The 12,257-nt window shown below is 33.0% G+C and overlaps 1 long non-coding RNA gene across 2 annotated transcripts in view; it reads left to right on the plus strand.

The window, feature by feature from the left end:
• Positions 1-11,879, plus strand: part of LOC129393648 (uncharacterized) — a 57,509-nt gene extending 45,630 nt beyond the window's left edge. Inside the window, exons 6-8 of one of the 2 annotated variants that reach the window (XR_010109621.1) lie at positions 5,716-5,744; positions 6,878-6,989; positions 10,912-11,879. This is a non-coding gene — a long non-coding RNA (uncharacterized LOC129393648). Of the gene's footprint in view, positions 1-5,715; positions 5,745-6,877; positions 6,990-10,907 lie in introns of both variants that reach the window. The other variant, XR_010109622.1, reaches the window with a different exon arrangement.
• The last annotated feature ends 378 nt before the right edge of the window (positions 11,880-12,257 follow it).

Raw genomic sequence — 12,257 nt, forward strand, 5'->3', positions numbered from 1 at the left:
TGAACCCGGGAAATGGAGGTTGCAGTGAGCTAACATCGCACCATTGCACTCCAGCCCAGGCAACAGTGAGATACTGCAAAAAAATAAAAATAAATAAAAATAAACAATTCTTATTCAAAATTTTGGAATTAGCATAATGTGTTGTCAATATGTATGAACTACTCTTCTTTATTGTTGTTGGTTTTCTTTTTTGTTTGTTTTTCTTCACACAGGGTCTTGCTCTGTGACCTAGGCTGGAGTGCAGGGGCACAGTCACAGCTCACTGCAGCCTTGAATTCCCAGGCTCCCGCGATCCACCCACCTCAACCTCCCAAGCAGCTAGGACCACAGGCACCTGCCACTACACCTGTCCAATTTTTTTTCTTTCTATTTTTTGTAGAGACACGGTTTTGCCATGTTGCCCAAGCTGATCTCAAACTCCTAGACTCAAGCAATCTGCCCACCTCAGCCTCACAAAGTGTTGGGATTACAGGCATGAGCCACTGCACCTGGCCTGTACTTATTACTCTTCTAATTGTCCCCCTACATTCCTTCAATTTCATTCTCAAATGGTCTCTAGAGCCTCATCTATTTCTGTCATGTGACACCCTAGGCATTACATTTTAACCATATTGAACAAGTGAGACTTAGTTGAGGGTGAGCACACACAGTTTTATTTCTCCACATATTTTAAAAATAATGCTCTAAATTTTTGAGAGGCATGTGGGGGTGGGGGATTGAATAAAGTTTTGTTCCCAGTCCATGTCAATCACAAGTAGAATCTCTTTTCAGTAATTAAATAAACCTTTTTTGTTTGCTGTTAAAGCTTCGTTTAATTCAGGTTAACATTTCTACCCAATTCCAACTCCATCTTACCTCAGGTCATAAAGCCTGCAGAGGGGCTGCTACTTCTTTCTTTCTTTCCTTCTCTGTCTACCTAATTCTGCATCTGCTATTTTTGGTTCATCAGGGTTGGAGGAGGTGGGATAAGGGATTGTAGAATAATAAAGTGCTGAATGGTTCTTATATGACTGAAGACATATCTTTTGGTGTTGGTACTGAGGCGGGAAATTAAAGAAAGATAAAATTTAAAAGAAAGTGAAATAAGTTGTCCTGTATTAGGCTGACTTGTCCCAAAGTCAGCAATAGGCACAGCCCAGACCCAGGAATGTCTTGATAATATCATCTAATGTGCTCTAGAGACTCTCCCAGCACTCCCTCAACAAAGAGAGAAGAAAAATAAATTTTACTTTGTTTTATGAAATGAGTTTATAGATTCCTGTTCTCTGTAACTAGTGACTTCAAGTATTCTGTTTTATCTAAGAAGTACAACAAAGGTCATGAGACACCTGAGTAGGCCTGAACTACAGCTGCCTGGGTACCATAGCGAAGGTTATAGGATAAGCCCGTGCCCAGGCAAACCTAGATAATGGACATCTGGATTGCTTGGCAGTGGTCATGTGAAATCCTGTCTTTGTCTTGCCTCTGTATCCCTGCTTTCACCCCACTGTAAGCTTGCTTCAAGCTAGCCAATCCCCTTTTGTGAAGTGTGTATAAAAGTCAAGTACTGTCTTTGTTCCGGGCGCAGTCTTTTGGACATAAGTCAGCTGGGCCTGAGTGCATTCAATAAAGATTCTCCTGTTTCAACCCGAGGTCTCTCTCGTCCTCCTGAATCCTGCAACAGTACCTTCTCATGGTAATCGTGCAATTGATGGGTCTTGCTCTCTAATATCTGATCCAATCATAGTTTCCTTGATACAAACATGTTCCTTGTGGTGGAAGTTTCTGCTATCTTCTCAGCCCTCAAGCTTCAAGAAATCTGCTCCTCTTTTAAACCTGTAGCCATTTTTTAAGGCGAGATCTTTTTTAGGATAACCATAGATAGATTGCCCAATTCTCAATTTGGTCCATAAGAAACATACCCAATATATAGGACATAGAAACACACCATCCTTGTGCTGCCGGTTTACATTCCATTGCCATATTAAGAGTTCTCCTGGCCAGAATCAACTAGTATTCTAGTGTCTCTCGAACTTCAGGGAACACATAAAAGCCTGTTAAATGGTTATCATAAAGCTTCTCTCTATTTGCTTTAAGAAAAGGGAGAAACACCCTTCTCCATTCCCAAAAAGAAGATCAAGGCCAGAATTCTGAAATTATCTCTCCTAACAGAATGTTTCAATTTTCGATTTTCATGCAAACCAAAGATAGCAGAACCTATTTCATAGTCGTAATATGCTTCTCATAGTTGGGTCACCTCTTCAGTTTAGGATCTGAGGATACTTTACAATATTCCAGTTTTTTTTTTTTTGCCAAAACTGAGACAAAAAAAAAGAAATGAAAAGAAAAAAAGAATTCCATCTTAACTTTCTGTCATATATTGTACCACCAGAAAAAAAAGTATGTTTTATTTCTTGCTACTCCTCATTTTTCTGCTTCTTTCTCTTATATAAATGCTTACACATGCTATTTTAAAGATTCTATTTGTGTTTTCCTATATGCCTTTTTGTTTTATGCTTGTTTATTCCTGTCAATGCAATGTATAGGTTATCAAATGAGATTGCCATATTTTAACTAACAATAAAAAACTGGTTTTCCTAACTTTATGAACAGAAAGAAATTTTTTGATATTTGCTCATAAACAGCCTGGACTATGCAATAATATAAAAAAATGATTTTTTTCAGCATCTATAACTGGCACTTTTTTCTTACTCTTTCGATTTTCTTTCAAGAGCAGACTTGAGTGAGCACAGGTGGGTATGGGTGGGTATGAGTGTGTGTGTGTTTATATTGGCTAAATTCACTTTCCAAGTATATTATTCTGTTCTGTGTTTCAAATTCTAGCAAATTTGAGAAGTGATTTGGAAATTAGATGCATAATTTTCTGGAAATCTACCACTAAAATGTTTCATATACTATAATCATTTTACTTTTATTCCATATTGTATATGGTTAAACATTTCTGAAGATTAAAACTATAAGAAATAATATTGTATTTTATGATAATTTCTACATATAAAGAAAATAAGCTCCTAATGTATTTATATATTTTCTGAGAAGATAAATTCCTAAGTATATAAAGTAAAATTGAGGTGTATTAATCATTCACAACACGTTACTCTTTTTTTTGAAAACTTGAGCCAGTGAAATAAATATTATTAGTATTCTGAAGAAGTGACAAATTCAAGCTTTGTTATAATGTTTTCTATGAGAAGCATGAGTTTTCATAAACTATCCTGATAAGTGAAGCATCATTGAAAAAGGACATACCACACTATCAAATTAGCTTCAAATTTTTATTTCCAAGGTCTTCAACTTTTTAAAATTTGATATACCAATAAGCTATCTCTGCTTTTACTTTCAGCTACCTCCTTAAGCCCAAAGAAACTTCCATCGGTAGTCATGGAAGACAGGAAATCAGGTGGCCAACAGCATGATATTGTGATGCCCTTTGTGTATTACATTTTTCTAGTTACCAGTAAATGAAAAAGTCTCAAAACACATTTTAAAATTAGGAAATAACATACCGTAGATATAAATATAATAATAGAGACAAAAGAATTGTCACTTTAATAAACCAATGAAAATGCTAATGCAATCTGATGAATTGTTCTACCTTTCTAAAAGTTTTCATACCGATTTTTTGATTAAAGGCTCGTAACAACATTATTTTAAAATTTAGAAACTGGATCAGATATATATTTTACTATATCATGAATGAGGATAAAAAACAAAGGAAAGCCTTTACATTAACTATATCTATTATTAAAATAGAATGTTGTGTCTCAAGAAACAGTTTTGACAAACTGATAGGAGGAGCTCTTTCTGTTTAAAAATAAAGAGCATAATTTTTTTCATATTCATTAAACCATAAAAGGAGAAAATCCTGAAAAAGTAAATACAAATCTAGAATGTGACTCTTTCAGCAAGGATACATTGTTTAAAAGAATTAAACCACAAATTGCAACTAGATTATCCTAAGGAAAGAAGACAGGCAATTAACTGGACTCACATGACTAAGATATCCAGAGATTTGCTTGTTTCCTACACTTCTTTTACCAGCAGTTTAAAAAAAAACAAAAACACTCTTAGATCTCTCACTCTTTATTTTCTGACTTTCAGCATTTCTGAGTGTGGAGCTCATTCTCTCTTATTGAACGCAGCTTAACACGTAGTTGGGGAATACTGGTACACGGAGAACTTTATATTGTGCTCAGAAGTCAAGATTCTAAACAGATTTAAAAAAGAAAAATTCCACCTGACAGCAGACAGTTCCCTGACTCCAACTGGCCTAACTTAATCTTTGATCTTCTGCATGGAATAGGGGAAGCATGGATCCTGAAAGAAAGCCTACAGGAAAGACAAAAAATACATATTTTCACTAAATTAATAAAATGGAGTATGGGTGCAAACTATCCATGATTTAAAATTTCCAATTAGTACATGCAGGAAATAAGCTTGCAAAAAATCATTTGAGCCATGAGAATCCCATTCAGTAAGCAAATGTGCATTAATCACAGATGCATTCATTCAGTAAGAGAGTTAATCTGTATAGTACCAGATTCTCTAAAGAGGAGATTGTGTGTAAAGCCGCTAGGAAAAGCCTTGAGATAGGCTTATTCCACATTTCTTTAAGATAGAAGAGCAGAGGCTGGCATGGTGGCTCACACCTGTAATCCTAGCACTTTGGGAGGCCGAGGCAGGCAGATCACGAGGTCAGGAGTTTGAGACCAGCCTGGCCAATATGGTGAACCCTGTCTCTACTAAAAATACAAAAATTAGCCAGGCGTGGTGGCCCTTGCCTGTAATCTCAGCTACTTGGGAGGCTGAGGCAGGAGAATCGCTTGAACCTGGGAGGCGGAGCTTGCAATGAGCCAAGATTACGCCACTGCACTCCAGCCTGGGCGACAGAGCAAGACTCCATCTCAAACAAACAAGCAAACAACAGAAATAACAAGAGCAGAAATATGTAATAGGACAGTACAAAATATTAGAATCCTTCAGCTGCCTCCATCGGTCCCTTTCAACAATATGCCTAGATGGCAATGCTATCTTCTCTCAGTGCACTATGTGCTAAAACACAGGTCAGAAAACTTTTTCTGTAAAGGGTCAGATAGTAAATATTTTGGGTATTGCATTCTGTATAGTCTCTGTCTCAAACACTCAATACTACAGTTTAGCATGAAAGAAGCCATAGACAATATATAAACAAATGAGCATGGTTGTGCTCTGATATAACATTATTTATGGGCACTGGGTTTTGAATATCATATACTTTTCATATATCATGCAATATCTCTTGATTTTTGCCCTGACCATTTAAAAACATTTAAACCAGCCTTTACTATGGACTGTAAAATAGGCAGAGGGCCAGATTTAGTTCATGGGCCATAGTTTGTCAACCTCTGTGTTATAGGACTGCTCTTAAGAGCCGAAGCCTTTAATTTATGAAAGGGAGAAATTAATTCAAATATAAATTCAAATATTTTACTTTGTAATTATTATGAATTTCCATGTATTTTATCATGTATATCATATATATTTATGCTTTATCCTGGATAATGATTCATTTCATTTTCTCAAGATTAAAATCTCCTCATTATAAGATAATACTATATTTCAACGTATTTTAGATCTCCTTACTAATTACTAATTAATTTATTTTCTCTCCTTCCCTCCACCACTTCCATTCTCTCTCTCTGTCTCTCTCTCTCTTACTTTTTATTAAACATATAGAAGAATTAAATTATATTCATATATTAGAGGTAATATTCAGTAGTTATTCTAGATTTTCTATGTACAAAATCATGCTTTTTGTAGATGCTTTTTTATTATGGCTAGTGAGCAATAATAAAAGTTTTATATATTTATTTCCAATTCCTATACTGTTGAGGACCTTTAGTATACTGCTTTACAGAAGTAGTACTACTAGACACTCTTGTCTCATTAGCAGGGGATGTTTTTATGAATTGTCTATTGAATATGATATTCTTTTTGGTTTTCTTTATCGAATTGAATTTTTTTTATTCCTAGTTTATCATGAACTTTATGATTATTATGGATTCCCATGTGCATACCATACAATTTACTTTATTGGTGTATGGTTCCAGGGATATTAGCATATGTATACATTTGTATAACCACCACAATCAGAATACAGAGCAATTCTATAATTCCAAGATATTCCATGGCGCTGTCTTTGTTGTAGCCAAAACTTTGCCTGATCCCAATTATTCGCAACAACTAACCTGTTCTTCTTTCCTGTAGTTTTACCTTTTCCAGAATATCACATGGAATCATACAGTATATAACCTAACACTGGCTTCTTTCATCCAGAATAATGCATTTGAAATTCATTCACAACATTGCATGTATAGTTAATTTATTCATTTTTAGTAGTAATAAATTGAATGTGTATGTACAGTGTGTTTGTCCATTCATCGATTGATGTGCATTTGGGTTGTTTCTAATTTTAGTCAATTATAAATAGACCTGCTATAAACTCACATGTACAGATTATTGCATGAACATAAGATGTTATTTATCTAGGGTGGATACCTATTAGTGGGATTGCTGGGTCTTATGGTTAATTGCATATTTAACTTAAAATAGAATATGCCAGAATGGCTGTACCATTTTTCATTCCCACCAGCAATGAATGAAGGTATCATTTTTGTTGACTTTTTGTGAGCACTCGGTCTGTTGACTTATTGGATTTTCATATATTGTATTTGTATATTATATATTTTTCAAATTATAATAGTTATGTATTTGTAGCTCATTGTTATCCTAATGTTTCATGACATTGAGCATTATTTTATAAATTTTGGTTTATCATTATAATGTGTAGAATCTAATATATGAGTGGCTTATATCAACAGAAATGTATTTCTCACAGCTCCAGAAGCTAAGCAGTCCAAGATCAAAGTGCCCACAGATGCAGTGTCTGGTGACAACACTTTTCCTGGCTGAAGTTAGTATGGCATCAAGTTAGCATATTTCTTTCTACAGTAATTAATTTGGATAAAGTTTCTTAGTGTTTTAAATATTGTTACAGCCTTAATAAATTGTCATAATTATATTTTCAATATGGAAATGCAGTTTTACACATAGTTATGCATGTTTATAGTCTTAATTGGTAAGTATCATAATAATAAAATCAGAGAAGTTTATACAAAACAAAATATTCTTGGTAGAGATGCCCCAGACAGCTGATTTAACTGAATTCTAGAAAGCTGAATTATATATATATTTATATAATTTTATATATAATTATATATTTATATATTAATATATTCATATAATATGTAAATATGTATTTATTTATAAATATGTATTTATAAATATATATATTTATAAATATATTTATATTTTATATATTTATAAATATGTATATTTATAAATAAATATATTTATATTTATAAATATATTTATATTTTCTTTATGTCTCTTTATACAAAATACACCTATTTAAGTGAATTCAATATAAAATAATTATAACACATAGTGAAATAACTTTCAGGTGGACCCACACAATTTAAAGCAGTTTAGATGTGTTTAAGATGTTATTATGACATATCAAGACAAATCTACAGTTGAGATTTCTAAATATAACTGTTATTAGAAAATGTCTGAATTTACTTGCTATGAACTTTAATTATCTTAAAATCGGATTCTTCTAAAGTAAGCCAGTAAACTAAATACTGCAAGATTTAAATTTTTTTAATGATTGAATTGAAAAAAAAATCTAAGGTTAAACTGAAAAATTACCCACTGTCATACAGAGTGTTCCCATATAGCATCATTTAAAGTAGTATAGTTAGAAAACAAATATACTAAAGAGTAAAACACCAACTATTCTACTATTTTGCCTCATTTACTGTGTTTCCAGGAAGCATTCTGATTTTTGTAATTCATCAGATTAGCATAAATTTTTTTCACCTTAGCTACAAAGGCAGAAAGGGAAGCATCTATTTTTGTTAGTAGATGTCAGGACTTGCTTTTTTGTTTTTCTCTTTGGAATGCTCTTCTCCTAGGCAATCTATATGATCCACAGTTCCTCACTTAGCTCTACACCTTCTTTCTGTACTTAAGCATCATTTTTTCAGAACAACTTTTTCTGACTACTTTCTAAAATAGCCCAACCCACTAATTTGTTCCTTAACCCTGCTTTATTTTCCTCCAAAGTAGATATCATTGCCTAACACACTAAATAATTATTTGATTATTTTCTGTATTCTTGCATGAGAACTTAAGCTCCATAAAACCAGAGGCGGTCTCTGTTTCATTTTCTGCCTTTCGAATACCCAACATCTTGTAGTTATGGTATAAGTATTTGTTGAGTGAAAAAAATTGAAAAAAAATCATAGGATGTACAATGCAAAGAATGAATCCTAATGTAGGTTATAGAATTTAATTAATAATAGTGTTTCAATATTGACATCAATTTTTACAAATGTACCATGCAAATGAGAGCTTTTAATAATAAGGAGAACTAGGGGGATGGAAGACAAGGTAATACAGAAATTCTATACATTCAACTTACTTTTTCTGTAAAACTAAAATTTCTCTAAAAACATCTATAAATTAAAAGATGGAAGAGGTAGAGTAAGAGAAGGAGAAGAAAAAAGAGGAAAAGAAGAAAGGGAGATGGTGAGAGAATAAAGGAGAAAAAGGAAGAGATGGAGGGTGCACATTGAGTTAAAATTGTGTTTATTTATGAGTATAACCTCTAATAAGTACATACGCTAGCCTGACATTCGAAGACGTTGCATTTCTTAGGGTCTTACAGGAATCAGCTGGCACAATGAGACTGAAACTAAAGACAGTTAAAAATAAACAGACAACGTATAGGAAACCTGAGACGCAGAATTCAGCACCTCAGGGCCAGTAACAGTAGGGCTCCATCATCACTCCTAGGACTGAAGAACCTTTAAAGGCAGCTGAACAAACCCTCTAGAGGGATACAGACAGCCTGAACCAATCCCACAGGGAGAAATCCAAGTGAGTGAATAAGCACACTTGATCTTTTTCTTCAATATTCTTCTGAGGCTCTTCTGTTTGTGCAACCCAAGCAGAAGCCAAAGAAGCAGGGACGTTGTTGCAGGCTAGTTTCCTGATGAAAAATGGGAGGAAGAGAGAGAGTAGATCTGCTGGGGCTGATCGATTCGTTCATACTCACAGAACTGTCTTTGCAGATCCTGTACCCTAAATTCGATTTGATATAAGAAACTGTGGAAGGCTTAGGCAAAATATTAGACCTCACAATCTCAAGTGAGATTTTCTTTTAGTCTCTTCTGATGTTTTGTCTCTATAATTAGATTTTTAAAAATCTTTTTCTACCACTTAAGTCTTATTTTCATTAACTGAATTTAAGTTATTGTTTCTCTTCCATGAATCTTTGAATCAGTAGATTCAAAGTGTAATTTGCAGTTTACAAATTACACTAATTTTTTAGATCTGGCAAACTAATTTTCTTTTCTGTTTAGTTTTCCATGAACTAAAGGCAACTTTACCCAAACCTCTATCTTGTAGGTCTGAGCCCAATACTTTGAATCATAGCAAGTTGATGTTGGCCACAGGCCTTCAAGACTCAGTGACACCACTGTCTTCACAACTTTCTGCTATTCTCTCCCTTTTTATCCCATTTTAAAATTAATTTTCTTCTCACAACTTTGGTTGTAAATTACTAGTGCTATTAATAATTATAATAACAATAATAGTAATTATGACAAATCCTGATAGTAATTACAACGTAACTGTTATCTTTCTAAATAATGTTAAGAGTTAGCTCATTTAATAATCCAACTGGCCCTATGCAGCAATTACCATTATCATCTATTTATAGATGAGAAAATTGAGACAGAACATTTATGTACCTTGTTGATCTCACTGCTGGTGTGGAAGAGAAAAGATTCTAACCACATTGGCTGGCATCTAAGTCCAGGATCTTAATTATTACACAAAATCATCTCCCTTGAATAGCATTTTCTTTCACTGCCCATTTGTTCACCCCATGAGACTGTCACCATGTCATGCTTAGTAGGTATTGTAACTTTATTAACATCAAGGTTTCCCTGCTGGTCTTTTCCTTCCTCTACCCTTGATAGACTTACATCACATTCTAACAAATTATAAAATATTAAAATTATTTGATAGTAATTTCAAAGGGACTTGTAAAATGAAGATGTAAAATGCTTGCTATTATTCTTTAAAATAAATCAAAGCAAATGGAGTTGCTTAAAAAGTGATTAAAACCTAGAACTTTCACCCAAATATCTCAATTTGTAGAGATTTTAGGCTATTTTTTACAATATGTATCAGTATATACTTTTTTGAACTTATTAGGTTAAAATTTATATAAATTTCAAAAATATTTGGCTTTCTAAATGAAATATCTTTGAATAGTTTAACTTTTGACTTTTTACTTCTTGCAGTCCACCACTCTTCTTGTTTTAGAACTTTAACACTCAAGGGAAATCATGGTTTTTTTTTTAATGTTTTGCCTGATAGAATAAATATATGACAGATTTTTTTCCCCACTTAGTGGCATTTTATGTACATCACTAAAAATGTGCTCAATGTGGATGTGTAGGGTGCTTGAATCAGTTTCTATTTTTTTCTCCTAGAATTGTAAGCTGGAAGTTTTTATTATTATTATTATTATCCTGTTTCCAAAACCTGGGAACAGGATAATATTAATAATAATAACCAAAGCACTATTCTGTCACTTATTTCCCAATTACCATTATCATTTTTTCCCATTCTAACTCTAGTTGAAAATTTAGGTTTCCCAATGTTAACTTTTTTTTGAAAGATATTAAAAATGATATTAAAATGTAATTTCAAATAAAGTAATCCTCTCTTTCACTCTTTTCATCCCTCTCCCCTCTTTACATCTTCCATCTCCTCCTCTTTCTCTTTACAAGGCAGGCAAAGCACAGAGTTCTACCAAGCAGATAAGACACCGTGAAGATCAAAATAAAAATTTTGTATTTGCAACAAATGTGTATTCTAGAAGTGAAATTGAACCTGTCTTCTGAAAGTTAAAAAATTAAGATATTTCATCTTTGTACAAAAATATATAAATATAAGGCAGGATAGAAGGAGAATATAGGGGAAAGACACATGCAGCTACCTATCTTTGTCATCTGAGCATAAGTGAAGGATAAAATGTTACAAATACAAATAATTTATCACAAATATGCTTTGGAATGTTTTCAGTGTGTCAGGATTGATATTAACCTGCACAAGAATGCCTAAAAGCAAGATTGGGAATGAAAAATTGGCAAGACATTATAATGAAACACCAGTTTCCTTTGTTCAAGTTGCCTGGAGCCCTTTATCCATCTTCTGGCCTTACCTCCTCACTGTATTTCTAGAAAATGATTGCTCCTTGATGAGCTTCCTATATTCAACTATGTGCAATAACTGAAAATAAAAGAATTGTGGAAAATTTCTAAAAATGTTGCACAGAAAATAGGAAAAAGGAAAATAATAACAAGAATAAGAAATCACAGAAATATTACCAAATCAGAAAAGTGACACTCTAAAGGACTCTAAAAGGTAAACATTCTGATAAAAAATATTTCCCATGAAATCTAAGAATGTAGTTACAATATGACCTCTGGATTTACAGGCTTCAAAAAAGATCTACAGTGGCTTAAGAAAGAAATTACACACAACTAGTAAGATCAATTTTGAGCTTTCAAGCCTTAGAAAATAAATTCAAGGAAAAACAAAAGTTATCAGGAAAATGAAAGCATATTGTTAATTTAAGAGGAAGAGTGGAAATAAGAGCATAGAAGAGTAACAAAAAAAGAAAGAGAACTCCATTAATAAGAACTTAAATATAGATATGTTAGACTAGGAGAAGAAATAGTGATGAAAATGAAAGAGACAAGAGCACATAATTCACATGAAAGAGATAAAGGTTATTCCTGCATAGTTGTATAATCAGTATTTTTGAAGAAGAGAAAACAATAAAAATAAGTCTAGAAAAATATTTTTAAAAAACTTATTGAATACTATAATTTCAATAAAAACTTGAATGTAAATATTAAAAGCAGGCAACTGGACTTCTGGCAAACATGACTCAAATATATTTATGCCAAGATCAATTTTTAAAATTTGTTAGGATTCATCAGTGAATAATTATCTGAGTATCCAAATCAGAAATCATACATATGAGGAAAAAAACTAAAAATAGAAATATCAGGCTAGATTAAGGTCTATCCATAGCAGCAATCACTGATAGAGCTCAGGGAAGCAAATTCTAA

Source organism: Pan paniscus, chromosome 14, assembly GCF_029289425.2.
Source record: "Pan paniscus chromosome 14, NHGRI_mPanPan1-v2.0_pri, whole genome shotgun sequence".
Classification (NCBI taxonomy): Eukaryota; Metazoa; Chordata; class Mammalia; order Primates; family Hominidae; genus Pan; species Pan paniscus.